The sequence below is a fragment of the Phodopus roborovskii genome, unplaced genomic scaffold, assembly GCF_943737965.1.
Source record: "Phodopus roborovskii unplaced genomic scaffold, PHOROB, whole genome shotgun sequence".
Lineage (NCBI taxonomy): Eukaryota > Metazoa > Chordata > Mammalia > Rodentia > Cricetidae > Phodopus > Phodopus roborovskii.
The window spans coordinates 49982515-49997989 of record NW_026126517.1 but is presented as its reverse complement, the minus strand read 5'-3'; positions in this window follow the sequence as shown (position 1 = coordinate 49997989).

Sequence of the window (15475 nt, the reverse complement as noted above, 5' to 3'; positions counted from 1 at the left end):
AGATACACATAGGGCGGTCAGAGGTCAACTTTCAGAGCTGGGTCTCTTCTCCCACCATGTGGGTACCACGGATCTAACTCAGGTCATCAAGTTTGGTGGCAAGCCCCTTTACTTACAGAGCCACCTCACCAGCCCCATTTTTAAACAGCAAGAGTAGTCCAACAAATTTCTCTTTTGAACAATCCCCATCCACCCTTTCCACAACAAGGAATTGAGCCAGGTCAGACTATAAATCCAAGCCAGGGGAACACTGCTTTTTCATGGGGGGGAGACTTTGGTAGCTGTGCCCACTTAGCCCTGTGGCTGTGACACTCACACTGACCAGACAACAGCAGGGACCACATGTTGAAAATGATCAAACTCGGAGGCTTATTGGAGTGGAGTGGGTGGGAGAGGTGTTCAAAGAGCACTTCCTGTCGGTTAGTAAAAGCACATCAATAAAAATAGATCAATGGCTGCTTGTTTTCTAGGAATCTGCTTCGGATTCAGCAAATGTCTCTTAGTTAGGCTGCATTTCTGATAGAATGGACTAGAAATGACATGGCTTATGCTAGCATCAACTATCTTGAATGAAAGTGCTTCTCTAAGATGTCGCAGTTCCCCATGGACCAAAATGTAAGTACAGATACATTTAAAAAAAGAAAAAAAAAAAAAGCAGAAGAGACAGTTCCTCCCTCCTCCCAATCCTTCCTCCCTGTCTTACACAGGATTCCCTAAGGTCCTCCTTGGGTTTGGGGTTTGACTGTGGGTCTCTACAGTGTGTGTGTTGCTCTCTCCCTGAAGATTTTTTTGGGGGGGGTCGGGGTCTAGTATCACAGCAATAACTAAACTAACTAACACAACATTCGATTATACACAGCATTCTTTCTATCCAAATACTAAATGAAGTACAGCAATATGAAGGTCTTCTGTGAACCAGGCTGGCTTGTGTTCCAGAACCCAGTCAAGTTATGAGAATATCCCTTTCCAAAACCTAAAGTTCTCCCACAGTCCTTCCCATCTCACTGGCTCCAAACTCACAGTTTTGTGCCTTCTTCTGTGTTATCAGTCACATTCTCATGGTTAGGTCACTATGGAAACCTACGTGCCCTCACTTTGCCCCAATCCCAGGATAAGCAAGCGAGACAATGGTTTCACATCTGGAAAGCCCTCTTCACTGTCAGGTTAACTCTCTCCCTACATTACATGCCCTTGGTATCATTCTACGCCAGTTCTAACCTCTTATGTCAACTAAGCATAGCACATTTTGTTCCCTTTTGTTTGTCTGCTTCTCAAAGCCGTATAGTGCCTATGATCTGCCATTCATTATCCTATCAGTCCTTAAAGAGATCAGTGTTGTAACTTCTTCTTTTCTTTACAGAATGAGGAAGTTTGAAATTGTTCAAAAATTAGCATCAGGGAATGCCATAGTGAGAATTTGCTGCGAAGTGTTGTAGATCTTAATGGAATGTCCTCCTGAACTCTAGGGCACTCCAGCCTCTCTCTCTCTCTCTGCATGATGGAAAGACTTTTCCTTTCAAAATGACATTCTAACTTACTTTCCAGCTCTAACTATTTCATTTATCAAAGATTTTCCCCATGCTTATATATTTATTATTCACCATTCATCTTACAAATTTTATTAGTGTTATAATCTTTAATTTCCCCTTTATTATTTACTGAATAGATTAACTATTTTTTTGAGACAGGGTTTCTCTGTATTGTTTTGGAGTCTCCCTGGAACTCATTCTGTAGATCAGGCTTGAACTCACAGAGATCTGCCTGACTCTGCTTCCTGAGTGCTGAGATTAAAGGTGTGAGCCACCAAAGCCCAGCTAGATTAGCTATATTTTGAGGTGAAGTCTCTATAAATAAATTTTCCTTTCTTAAAGTGTCTGAACTTGTCATTGGGCTTTAATTACTTCTATTCTATTTATTTATTTGTGCATATGCGTGAGATGTGCACATGGCACCATGCATGTGTGGAGGTTCAAGGACAACTTTCAAATGTTTGTGTCACATTCAAGTTGTCAAGTTTGGAAGCAAACACCTTTACGCACTGAGCCATCTTGCTGGCCCAGCACTGAACTTTGTGAAAGGAGAGAGATATTTTCATTCTTTGCCAGACCTCATAGATGAGGAAACTGCTCTGCAAGGGATAACAGCTGCATTTCCTGGAGACAGAAAAAATCTATATTTAAACTGCAATGCTGTTATTTACTGGGTGACAAAAAAATAAATTGTGTAACTCCTTGAACTTCAGTGACCTCATCTACAAAACTATAATACTACACCCGCTGCAAAGTTTGCAGAAATTAAAAATGAGAACATAAAACAAAGGACACAAGCCATCCTTTGCCCAGTAAATATTCATTATAATCACTTTGGCAAGTTTGAGTCTAAAGGACCCCCATGCCCACTCTGGTAGAAGGAGACATCTGTCTCTGTCTCTGCACTTTGAGCTTGTTCTGTTTAGCATTGCCATTGTGCCAGCTGCTGTTTGTCCAACACTGATGAGGTGACTCAGTTCTTGTCCTTGGCTTCTTCCTAGTCCTTGTGCAATCTCTCCTGATTTGAAGCTACATCTCTCCAGATCATCTAACCCATTGACCACTGAAGCAGTCATGTTTTAACTCCTTTATCACACAGTGTCATGACTATCTAATAGGGAGAGATTGAAGGGACTTGAGGTGGTCATATCTGAAAACTACCAGAAATCCTGCATTACCTGGTCTGTTGAATGTTTCCATAATTATTGATTGCCTCCTACGCACCTGGCTCCTGGGGCATGATATGATCCTTGCCTGCTGCAGGAAGCTGAAAGCATGAGGTGGTAGCAAGAACAGGTTTCCACCCACTCAAAAACACTACAGGATGTAATTAGACATTACCTCACACAAAACAAAGGTAATTTTTGCTCCTAAAAGTCTTTGAAGTCATGAGAAAGACAAACACATCTTTCTTTCAAGGAAAAAAAAAAGGAAGCAAAAGCTTCAGGAAACAGGCAGATACTCATATACATATAGATGATCTTTATTACATATATATGTGAAATTTGAAAATGAAAATTTTGTCAGATATGTCAAATATGCTAACATCTCTAAGTATCTTAATTGCCTATAGCTCTTTGAACTTTTACTAACTGGACACACTTGCTGTGAGCAGTACGGAGATTAAGAAGAATACCACACATATTTCCCATTCTCCCTTAAGGTTCTGTTAGTCCCTGCTTCTTAGGATAGCAGATAGTCTTGCATTTTAATAGCAGGCAGTTGTTTTTCTCTTTCCTTCTTTTTCTTTCTTTCTTTTTATCATTATGAAAACCAAGTAAGGACACAGAATGCAGATTTTTAAATCTCCTATCAAATTTCAACTCATTATTTGATGTTTTTCCTAATTTTTTTTTCAGATACAGTCTTATGTAACCCAAGCTAGTATCTAACTCCCTATGCAGTTGAAGGTGCCTTTGAACTCTGGATTCTCTGACTCCATCCCCCAGATGCTGGGATTACAGATGTAATCTGAATACCTGGTTTATGATCACAGTGCTGAGCATGAAACCCAGGACTGAATGCCTGTGAGGCAAGCACTCTACCAATTGAGCCACACCTACAGACCAATTATTTGATGCTTTATTCAATAAACTAATTTAGCAAACATTGTTTGATGCAAACAAAGGCCTGCATTGAAGTTCTCTTAGGCTTGTAGATGAATTGCTGACTTTTTTTTTTCTATGTAATTCTGTCATGCTTTTGTACCTGGCTGTGCTGAACTTGGAGGGTATTCATTAGAATGTGACCTCACTCACAGAGAAATGTGTCCCTTCCTGAAGAACCAGGTACTTGCTTCCCAGCAACACAGCTTAAGTAAATGCCCAAGTCAGACAGTCAACATTAGTGTCGCAAAATCTTTCACTATGTCACATCATCACACATTTGTCATTAAGGAGCTGCACACTCAGGCATGTCATAAATATTTGGTTTATGTAGACCCAGCTTGACCTTCTTATGAGACAGCAGGGGGAAAATGTCTTATCTCTGTCCTTGGAAAATGGACAATTAAATGAAGGGAAAGTTTGAATGTGGCCTCTGAGAGACTTTGTTTCCCTGAAAACAAAATCATTTTGCTCTAGTCAATCAATAACCCTACATGGTAAATGTGAATCTCAGGCTCCGAAAGAGGTTATCGGCCACAACATTTCTTAGCACTTTCATAATGTTATCAGGAATTAGAAGGTAACACTTATCAAATATTTACAAGCTGTGTGGGACACAGCACAGGGTAAATACACGAATCTGATAATATCCAAGCTGCATTTTAACACAGATGCAAAAAAATCTCAGAAATGTTTGCTTTGCAATGATGTATTCTTCACCCTGTAAAAATTTAACTATAGTGATGCTCTAGTGACAGGTGGAATGGGTCACAGGAGAGAGAAGGTATCTCAGGTGAAAGGTCAGGATCAGTACAGGATATACCCTATTCTACACAGGCTGCCCATGCCAGGTAGGAAGGACATACCTTTTCTAATAACACCTTATATTGGAAATGTGAAGTAAATACCATTTATTTCCCTTGACTGTATATGGAAGGCATATAGTCACACGCACACGCACACACACACACACACACACACACACACACATCCAACTTGTGTGGGCAACTCCATTCTCCTTTGTATAGCCATTGGTGACATTTCCCCCAATTCCATGGGAACAGAAACTGATTTACTTTTCTCCCTTCATGGTGAGGACAGTTTGCCTCTGAGGACTTGCCCAGTCAAGAATCTCCATGACCAACTTCCTCATAGTGGATCCTCTCCTATTAGACAGGGCCAAAACAAAACCAAACAAAAAACAAAACCCAAGGAGATGGGGGAAGGCTAAGGTAGAAGTTCCAATCTTAAAAAAAAAAAAAAAAAAGTAATGTCAAGGATTAAGTAGAAAAAGAAAAGCCCCACAGCCCAGCACCCCAACCCCTGCAATTACCTTGATCTACTAAACTTAAATAGCCAGGAGACATCCTGCATGAAGCTGTCTCTTCCATTTCTATGTGGGCCAAATCTGAGGGAAAGAACTTGGCAGGATTTGAGTGGGTTCAACTGAATAGTAAGATATGGTTATAGTGGTCTGACAGATTGAGGACAAAGAAATAAATTTTCATAATAAAATAGCTGTTTAAAAGTAAATTATGTTAGTAGGACATATACAAATATATGTGTATGCATAGACATGATTATATGTATTTTCAGAGTGTTGACACTGTTGATTTCTTAGCCCTTCAATTTGAGAACTGCTAAAAAGTCAAGTTTGCAAGGATCATTGGAAATAAGGATAGATGGTCTAAAAAAACCCTAACAAATATTTTATTTATAAATTATAATGTGTGAAATTCTTTCTGAGTATGAGAAGTTTAGAGCTAGAGAGAACCAGATCTGTCTGTCTGTCTGCCTAGCTATCATCTATCCATCTGTTTTTATCTACCTACCTAATATAATTTTAGCATTCTGATATGCCTTTAATACTGTAGGTCATGAGTAATTCTTTTTATTCATATATGTATGAGAAAATAATAAAATATAGAACACCATAAGCTTTAAAACCCGGCTATAAAATACAAACCATTTGCCATTCATCACACTGCAGAGTTAATGGCAATTTTCCCTGTATAAATACGAGTAAGAACACAGAGAGTCTTATAACTAATTGACTTCCTGCCCTGGGCACTCAAACATCTTTCTGCAACTCTGTATTTGTCCCTGCAGGATACCACTGCCAAAATGATCAACACAAGGACCCCAAATAACAATTTATTCTGCCCAAAGGACATTGTGCCCCGAGTCTCTTGGCCAGATGAATTGGCACAATTACATCCTTCTCTCTTGCTTTGCCCCCTCAAGATATCCAAGGTATCGGGGCTTTACATGTGTGATGATTCAGGGCAGAAAATCTGCTAAGAAAGAACACAGGACTGGGAGCGTCTGCTCAGAGTCTCAGGGACAAACTGATGGAGCACAACAGGAGCCACCTCCTCTACCACCTCAAGACTTCACCGCTCTTTAGGCACACCCACAGATCAAGTGGAGGGTTAAATTCTACCCTGGATCCTCAAACAAACGTGTTGGCATTAGCCAACAACGACCTCAAGGTAGCCAATTTCAAGATTTCTATTTCCACCCCTACCTTCTCAACCCCTTAAGTACCAGGGCCTTAAGGACATAGATACAAATGTCAGCCTAATGCACTGGGCTGTGCAGCTCACCTTATGGGAAAATAGAATCTTCTGCTTGAGGATGTACACGGCTCACATTGATTTTTGTTTGTTTTGTTTTTTAGTGATTATTTCTATTTCCTGTGCCTCTTTTGCCCTAAAATCCGCTTCTTGGTAGACATTCACACAAAGATTGCTTTAAAAAAATTCTTTTTTACTCAGTTTCCTTTGTAAAATGGATTCACTGAGCTCTGTGTGGGGGAACAAATTCTTCCAGGGAAAAACCACAGCTTACCTGTGGATGTGCAACAACGGGTGTGAGTCTCCCGAAAACACATCTTTCAGTGAAAATGAGATCAAGATGGGCATAACAAAGAGTAGAGCAGGCAAAGGAAGGTGGCTGCTTCCTCAGAGGATGCTCTGTCTCCATTCCCCAACGGTGTCCACATATTGGGCTGAGCCTTGTGTCATATTCTCAAAATCTAGAATATTCTGCAGCTCCCTGCCAGGTAATTTCTCACTGCCAGCCTCTAACTGCCATTAGAAAAGATAACACCTTGGTGGGAGAGGAGGTAGGTAGAAAAATACATGTCAAATAAAATGAATGGGGAGGTGTTGCTGACTTGAGATTCTTCAATGTTTTCCAATAGACGAACATAAAAATTGGGCCATATTTACTAAGGTTCTATGTCACAAAGCAAAACATAACTGCTTACTTGTAAGAATTTAGCACATTAGTACATTAGCCAACACTCAAAAAACCAAAAAAAAAAAAAAAAACAAAAAAGCAAAACAAAACAATAACAACAACAAAAAAACTGTTCCCTGTAAGAATAGTGGCCTCAAAGCATCTAATCAAAGACCCAGTCCCCCTGAGGCCTTTACCCTCTCCCACTTTACAAGGAAAGTTACAGGAAGCAACATGACATTAACAGATCTGCTCTTTGCACACTGACCGTTCCTTTTAGTGTTCCAGGCCTTTAAAATGATGGCTCTGCCAACACCTGGTAGAAATCATATCTGTCCTATGTACTCGTGGCTTCCCAGGTCCTCAGTGGTGAGGATGTGATAATTAGGTCTTCACATCTCACTTTGCTGAGATACTGTTCTTTGGCACTTAAAACCTGACTGTTCCCAGTCACTGTCCATTTCAGCTTTGGGACATTGACCAAGGGGTATGTAGTTTCTCACTGAACCTTTTATATTATTTATCATATCATCTTCATCATTATCACTACCACCATCATCATTGAGATAGGCTTGTATTACAAAGCCCAGGCTAGTGTCCAGTTCATTATCTTAAGGCCTCAGCTTCCAATGTGCTGAAATGCTAACTGCCCCTGTGCTGAAATACCAACTTCCCCTGACTCCACTGAACCAGCGTGGCACATGAGGAAGCTGAGGCTGGAGTATGTCACCCAGGAACACATATCTAGTCTATACTGAGTGATACCCTGCACAGTTGAAACTGTTTGCAGTAGTGGAGAGGGACAATTACAAGCTATGTGTCTGTCAAGAGGACATGTCCATCCAGGAGGTAGAGGAAGCTGACAGAGCCCAGGCATGTGATTTTTAAACCACACTTGATTGTTGGTGACCTCTGTGTTAAAACCATGTCTAAAACCCACGCTGTAGAGCCCCCAAAGTTATAGTTTTGAGATAGTGTCTGACTAGTGCAGAGGGGGTCTGTGACACCCACAGAAAAGGGAGTCAATTGGAGAGGGGTCGGGAGAGTTTTAGGTATGTGTGTGGGTGCTCTCAGGAGCCAGATCAACAGTCTAAAGACTTTGGAGATGAGGGATCTGGGTAGACAACTTTTCTAAATTGGCTTAAGAAATAAACTTTTAAAAGTATTTTTTTTTTTTTTAAAAAGTGATAGTTTTCAGAGGGGGGGGAAGTAACAGAAATTTCCCCAAGACAGAACTTGTGAGTTATTTCCAGGTAATGGAAATGAGGTCTCTATTTGGGGAAATGTGACTGTCCCACCCCCCCCCCCATCTTCATAGCTGTGTAGTCTGCTACATTTCTGAAATTGTGAGGGCAGGAACAGAATGTGCTTGAGCCTGCTGTGACAGGGTTCAGGAGACTGTGGCTAAAAAGAGACATTGTGTCTGGTGACTGACTTACTCATTTAAGCACCCTTTCATTTTGCCAGCCACCAGTATGGTCTCTAAAGAGAATGCTGCTTGGGGTTTAAATATCTGAAAAGGAACTCAATCCTGAGGCAACCAAACGAGGGGAACACTGGAGATATTCCATCACACAGATCTTGTGAACCAACAGCTCAGTGAGAAAGGTCAATCAAATCAGGAGGCAAATTCAACAGCTTGGATCTGAACAAGTGAATGCATTTTCCTTTCAATTCTAGTAACACAGAGGCTGGGTTCATAACATAGGGTTGTCGTGATTAGTGAGCTCAGAACTGTCTACCAAAACTTTAACAGCTCATCTTTACTTCCCATGATTCTCAGCTCCTATACTTAATTAAGTAGTTTCTCTGAACTTGGAGAGTTCAAACTTAGGATAAATGTTGATCTCAGCAATGACCTAGAAGATGCATTTAATTTTAAATCACAGGTGGTCAGAGTAGTGTGTGGTGAGTTCTTCCATAAATGCATCGAGGAGTGTGTCTGTGTATCATACCTGCATTCTATCCTCAGGACACTGAAGACGCTCAGTGTTTATTATTATTATTATTATTATTATTATTATTATTATTATTGAAAAATTACTAAAAAGTAAGTGACCCTCAAGTTCTTATGGAAGTCATTGCCTCCGAATGTCAGGGTCCCCTTTCATCTGCAAGAGTAGAGAACAGCTCTCCTCTATTGTCATAGCAGGGAAGCATTACGCGAAGACTGAATATTCTCTCCATTTCCTACTCTTTATGAAAGGGTTACTTTTCTCATTTTTATTGTGTGTGTGTGTGTGTGTGTGTGTGTGTGTGTGTGTGTGTGTGTGGTGATGGAAGAGGCCAGAGATGTCTGATCCTCTGGAAATGGAGTTATAGGTGGTTGTAAGCCAGCTGACATGGGTTCTTGGAAACAAATTCATGTCTTCTGCAAGAACAAGTGCTCTTACCTGCTGAGACATCTCTCTAACTCTCTCTACATGCTTATTATGAAAGCAATGTGTAGTAAATCTCAAAATCAACAACAATACTTAAATCACTTGAAATCAGCGTAGTTATAAAGAGTTATGTCTTCTCAGCAATATCCTCCACTATAATAAAATGTGTATTTTCAACCAAAAGTGCTGCTCTTCCTCCTCTTTATCTTGGTGAGGCTCAGCTGTACTGTTTTTTCCTTTCTTGTTCTTGTTCTTGTTCTTGTTCTTCTTGTTCTTGTTCTTCTTGTTCTTGTTCTTCTTGTTCTTGTTCTTCTTGTTCTTGTTCTTCTTGTTCTTGTTCTTCTTGTTCTTCTTCTTCTTCTTCTTCTTCTTCTTCTTCTTCTTCTTCTTCTTCTTCTTCTTCTTCTTCTTCTTCTTCTTCTTTTTGAGTCAAAGAATCTGTCTTTAAGATCATCTAACCAAATCTCATTGAGAAAGTTCCTAACCCAAGGGCCAGAAATGTATTTGTGAGTGTGACAAACTCCCATTTCAAATGTTTCAACCACAAGACATTAGGAAAAAGCAAGCACCACGGTCAGTGTTAAAGGGAAACAATTTTTGTTCTCAACTTGCTGTTAATGGAAATAACACTGAATTCAGCAACAACACATCTCCATGACCAGGTTAACTCACTGCACAAATGAAGTGTCCATCTAGGCAGTGTCTAGGGCTACTTGTGGGCTAAGAATACTCTGTGTCAGTCTAAGCTGAAAGAAGCTTTTCTCCAAGCCTGAGATAATGATTTTTCAGTGAAGTGCCTGCTGTGCAAGCCTGAGGACCTGAGTTCAGATCCCCAGCTCTCACGTAAAAGCCTGACATGGCAGTGTGTCCCTGGAAGCCCATCACTGCCAAGGCAGAGACATGGAATTAAAAAAATCCCTCAGAGAAATCTCGAAGTGGGATTCGAGACCTTGAGACTCGGAGCTGAGACAGCCACTGCCCAGGTTCCAGCTGGTGACCTTCCTACAGACTTCACACTTGGCCTTTGATGTTATTTTTCCTCCATTCTAGACCTCAGATAGACTACATTACAGCTTCTTGGCCAAATAAATACGTCCTTGTTTCTCTGGGTTGATGTGACAGAAAGGATGAGCAAGAGGCTTGTTGGATTGGTGATGGATGTGAAGGAAGGTGATCCATGTGAAACCATTAACACGGCAGTTGACCCTTGCTTTGCTTTTCTCTCAGCCCCCCACTCTTCTTGGTTGCCTAAAAACACAGTGGCATCATGTTTATCTTCAATGAAGTTCGGAGTTCCATGGCCTCTTTTCCTATCTGATGTGTACGGGTAGTTCTCTAAAGGTAATAATTATCACCTTTACCCTGCAAGAGGGTTAATTTTCTTAGTTTTTATTTTGTTAAAAACCTGGACCTTTATCTTTGTGAGTGAGTTTGAGGAAGATTGTCAAGTGTTGAGGGGAGAAAAAGAATGATGGGATGTTATCTTCTGTAGAAAAAAAAAGTGTCACATATGTCAGGAACTGACAGGGAAAAAACACACTGACATTCATAGCCAAAGACATGATGGAAACTTAGGGGACTAATCCCGATGCATACTTTGTTTTCTTTGTAATGGCATGTCAGTTCTGAAGAATAAACAGCCTTCCCTGAATCCAGAGTTATAAGCACTTATTTGTCTAGATAAAATACAGAGAAGAAATATTGTACACTGTAGCCCATAAGTCATCTCCATGGGCTGTGGGGTAAGCAAGAATTTGTATATTTTGACTCAATGGAACATAAGTTGGAAAACAGAGAGAGAGAGAGAGAGAGAGAGAGAGAGAGAGAGAGAGAGAGAGCTAATGGCCATCATCTGATGCATTCTAGACATGACACACAGAATTTTATCTGTATCTGAAATGCTGACACCAATTATAAATAGAAGTACCACCAGAGGGGATACCCACCAAAAGGCAGTGAGATGCAGGTGCTTCAAAGAAAGCATATCTCAGGGACTAGGGCTAACTCAAAGGGGTTTCCCTTTGAAAATGGAACTTGCTATCACACTTTAAATTGGTACTCATGGTGATTCTAAACCCCAGTTCTGATGGAAAATCTGAGGAATGGTGCCTGTCTTAGTTAGCTTTAGTTGTCAGTTGTGCACAGCCTCCAGTCACCTGAGAAGAGAATCTCAATTGAGGGATCATGTAGATACCTTTGGGGGATTATCTTGACTGTTAATTGAGGTAAAAGGACCCAGTCCACCATGGGTGGCACAGTTCCCTAGTCAGTTGGCTTTGGGCTGTATATGATATCTAGCTAAACATGACACTTCACACAAGCCAACAAGCATCTTCCCTCCATAGTATTTTTGTGCCTCAAATCATGCCCTCACTTCTTGGGGTGGACTGAGATCTAGAAGTTTAAGCTAAATAAACCATTTTCTTCCTTATGTTGCTTTTGGCCAGTGTTTTACCACCACAGCTGAAATGAAACTAGAACAGGTGGTTAGAACCAAATGTGCATGTGGATATAAACGTTGACCTGTCCCCGGAGAGTGGGTGGGGGTGGGATGGGGGGCAGTGGGGATATGGGAGGATGGGAGGGAGAGGAAACTTGGATTGATATGGAAAATAAGATTGTTTCTAAATTAAACAAATAAAAACAAATGTTGACCTGTGCACTGTTTTGTGTCACATCAAAAGTAGGGGTGTATCTTGGCAAGACTTGGATGTTTCTAGACTTCAACCCCTTGATTTTGTTACAAGGTTTTGTTGTGTGGTATTTTGCTTATGTTCTGACAAATAAAGATTGCTTGGAGTCAGAGGGCAGAGCTAGCCACTAGTTAAACATAGAGGTCTGGAGGTCTGTGCAGAGAGGAGACAGGAAGTGATTGGGGGGGGATCAAGGAGAGGATCTGGACCTTTTTGGAGAGAGGGATGGAAGAGGTAGGAAGCCACAGGTAGCTGCTCCACTGCTTTTCTGACCCTTCAGGTTTTTACCCCAATATCTGACTCCTGGTTTTTATTGACAAGATTAAATAGATTTACACTTCAAGTTTTTGTTATTTATAAATTAACATTGAGTGCCGAGCATTGTGTATGAGGTCTGATGCTACAGAAAAAAATGTTGGTGTCTCAAGGAAAGCAGTTTGGTGTGATTGAGAAGAAAAGCCAATGGCACAAGGAAGCTGTCCTCTCAGGCAGGCAGGGCAGAATGACAAGAAGCACAATAACAGACACACTCAGAGAAAGTAGGTCATTGCAGCTTTAATGACAGAAGTTTTTATGTTTTTCATTTCTTTTTTTTTTCTATTGAGGAGATATACAAAGGTAGTAAGAACAATTTTCTGCCCACTGTAATGCTATAATACTCACTTATGCACTGGGGAATGTTTTCTTACCAAATGGTTCCCATTATATAAAAATGGAATAATTCCAGTCTACCGGGAACTACTTTGAAGTTGACATAAGAGAATATGGTCCCAGATCTACTTATGCCCCTTGATATCTGCTCACCTATTCATGAAATTATTATGACCGAGGTTTTGAAAACCCATCTCTCTTCCAGTCTCTATGTAAGGCTAAGCAAATGTCTTACCCTTCTGAAACTCAAAGTGATCATCTAGGATAGGGCAACAATCACTATGCTTACAACCTTATCATGTTCACCAAGAATCCCAAGGAAGTACAAGAAGGAGGTCAGTTACAAAGGAAACTTCTGGAAAATGAACCTAAGTTTGTTTAACCTACATATACTTTGTCTGAGCACTGAGCAGAGACTACCTTTTGATGCTCCAAGCTACTATTGAAACCATAAACTGTCTTCAGTGGTCCAATAGGCTCCTCTCAGCATTCTTTACATAGTCCAAGTCTACTTGAAATCTGTCAAACCATGTGAGGTTAGACCAATTCTGTTATTTCCCCCTGTTCACTCAAATAGAAAATATCATATTCAGGAGATCTATCAGCTAAGTGGGCCTACAGAGAACACTACAGCATGCTAACCTTTAGGGAAGACATGAGCACCCTCTTCTAGAAAGTTCTATTGGGTAGATTTACGTCCAAGTGGATACAAAGCCATCTTCATTGTGGCAATATCTAGCAGGCATCCTGTGGCCATCACCAAATCTTTTCCCTTTCTCCAAGGGTAGAAGTAAACTCAATGTTTAGAGTAACAGAATGTTAGCATATACCTTTTTATTTAAACCCAGAGGTGGTAGAAAGTGAGTAGACAGTCTGGCTGGACTTTCGAGTGCTTGCCCGAAGGTTAAGCAAATGTCACAGGACTTTTACTTCTTTTTTCTGCTTAGCTAATGCACTTTTGGATTGTGCTGATAGAAACATATTTGGTGCAGAGAAGGGAATATTGCCAGTGTATTCTGGGAATAGCACACCTCAAACACAATGTTCTGTTCAGGACACAGATAAATAAAACACCAGGTGTGTTCAGAGAATCATGCCTCTGCCACCAGCACCTAGGGATCTGGGCTTGGAGGTGAGAAAATGTAGCTGGACTATGTCTGTTGTCTTCATTCTTGGAAAGGCTGTTAAAGGGATGACAGATTAGCCTCACTTTCTGCCTCCCACCCTCCAAGCCAGGCCAGGTCTGTGGATGGGCATCCAAGGAAGGAAAAGCTTTGTAAATGATAGGCTAGCTTCTCATTGCAGCCAGTGGCCTCAGGAGGCAAGGAGCTTGGGGACCCCACAAACATGTAAGGAGAGGTTTAACTGCGGAATCACTGTAGGCATGGGATGCCAAGGAGCAACTTCAAGAAATAAGGACTCTTTTATTGTAGGTATTCTTGGATCCCAGGAGTTACAGCAAAGCCTGTGCTCAGAGGCTTCCCTTTTAAATATTTTAAAGTAGCCTGCATGGATCCATTATCCAGTGCATAGAGATTCACTGTTTGTCAATATTCTCTTAGTTTATTTCAACTCTGCCACCCCATCCCAATTTAGGCAGAAATAACTTATCCCACAATGTAAATATAGATAACTTTGAATTTCTTATAAACTTCTAAATCTAAGATCAGTTGTTGACTTTTTCTGTGTGTAGAAAACATAACATAATTCCTGGGAGAGGGGACCCTGATATTCAGGGAGACTGGACATGTGCAGCATGTGGTATATGTGAAACCTCCTCCTTTTCAGTTTCACTGTAAGCCTAACACTCTTCTAAAATCAGTCTATGAAAACCAAACAGAAAAGGAAAAAACATAGTTCCCATAAACATAGGTTTATGGGAAGACTTGGAGAGGGAAATGGCATGCTCACCTTTAATTGGGTTAGGTGTAATGTATGAGATATTTTCAAATATAAAGACAGCTGGGTTTAGGAAAACGAATTCTGCCAAAACCAAGGTTTGATGCTCTACCTCTAAAGAAACAAATGGAAGAAACAGTTCCTAATATCACTGAAGGTCCCTGTAGGGAAGGAGAAACTTCCTGGATGGTGGTAGTGGTGATGGGGAATGTCCTTCTGTACGCTGTGAATATATGTTTCGCTTATTGGTTGATGAATAACACTGTCTCAGCCAATGAACAGGCAAGATGTAGCCAAGCAGAAAGTACAGGCAGGGTTACCAGACTAGGATAATGCTAGGAAGAGAAACACAGTGAGTCACCAGAGAGAAGCCATATAACCACAACATACCAGAACATTACAGGTAAGCCACAGCCTAGTGGCAATACATAGTTTAATAGAAACGAGTTAATAATTAAGAAAGAGCTATCCAATAAGAAGCCAGAGCCATCAGCCAAACAGTTGATAATTTATATAAGCCACTGTGTGTTTGTTTGGGACTAAACAACTATGGGACCAGACAAGGCAGAACCTTCCATCTACATGGTGGAGCTATATAAACCAACTCACTGTGACCCCACAGGGTGTGGGGTAGTATTTATTGCTGGGTCTCATCTTCCTCTCAACCATGCTCATCTCTGAATGCTTCCTATGGACAGAACCCACTGGCTTCCCAGCAAGGGCAGCTTTGGCACACTGTTCAAATACTCCGACATCACAGAACACAGGGTTCAGTGGGATGTGTGCAGCCTCCTTTGTCACAGTACACTTTTAGACTCATTTACTTTTACCTACACCAGTAGCCTGGAACCGAGTGCCAGAATCCATGCCATGCTTTATATTATCAAGGAAAATGTTTATCAGCATTTTGGTTGAACTCAATATTTGGGTCTACTTAAGAAAAGGTGTTTTTTTTTTTTATAAAGAAGTAATTA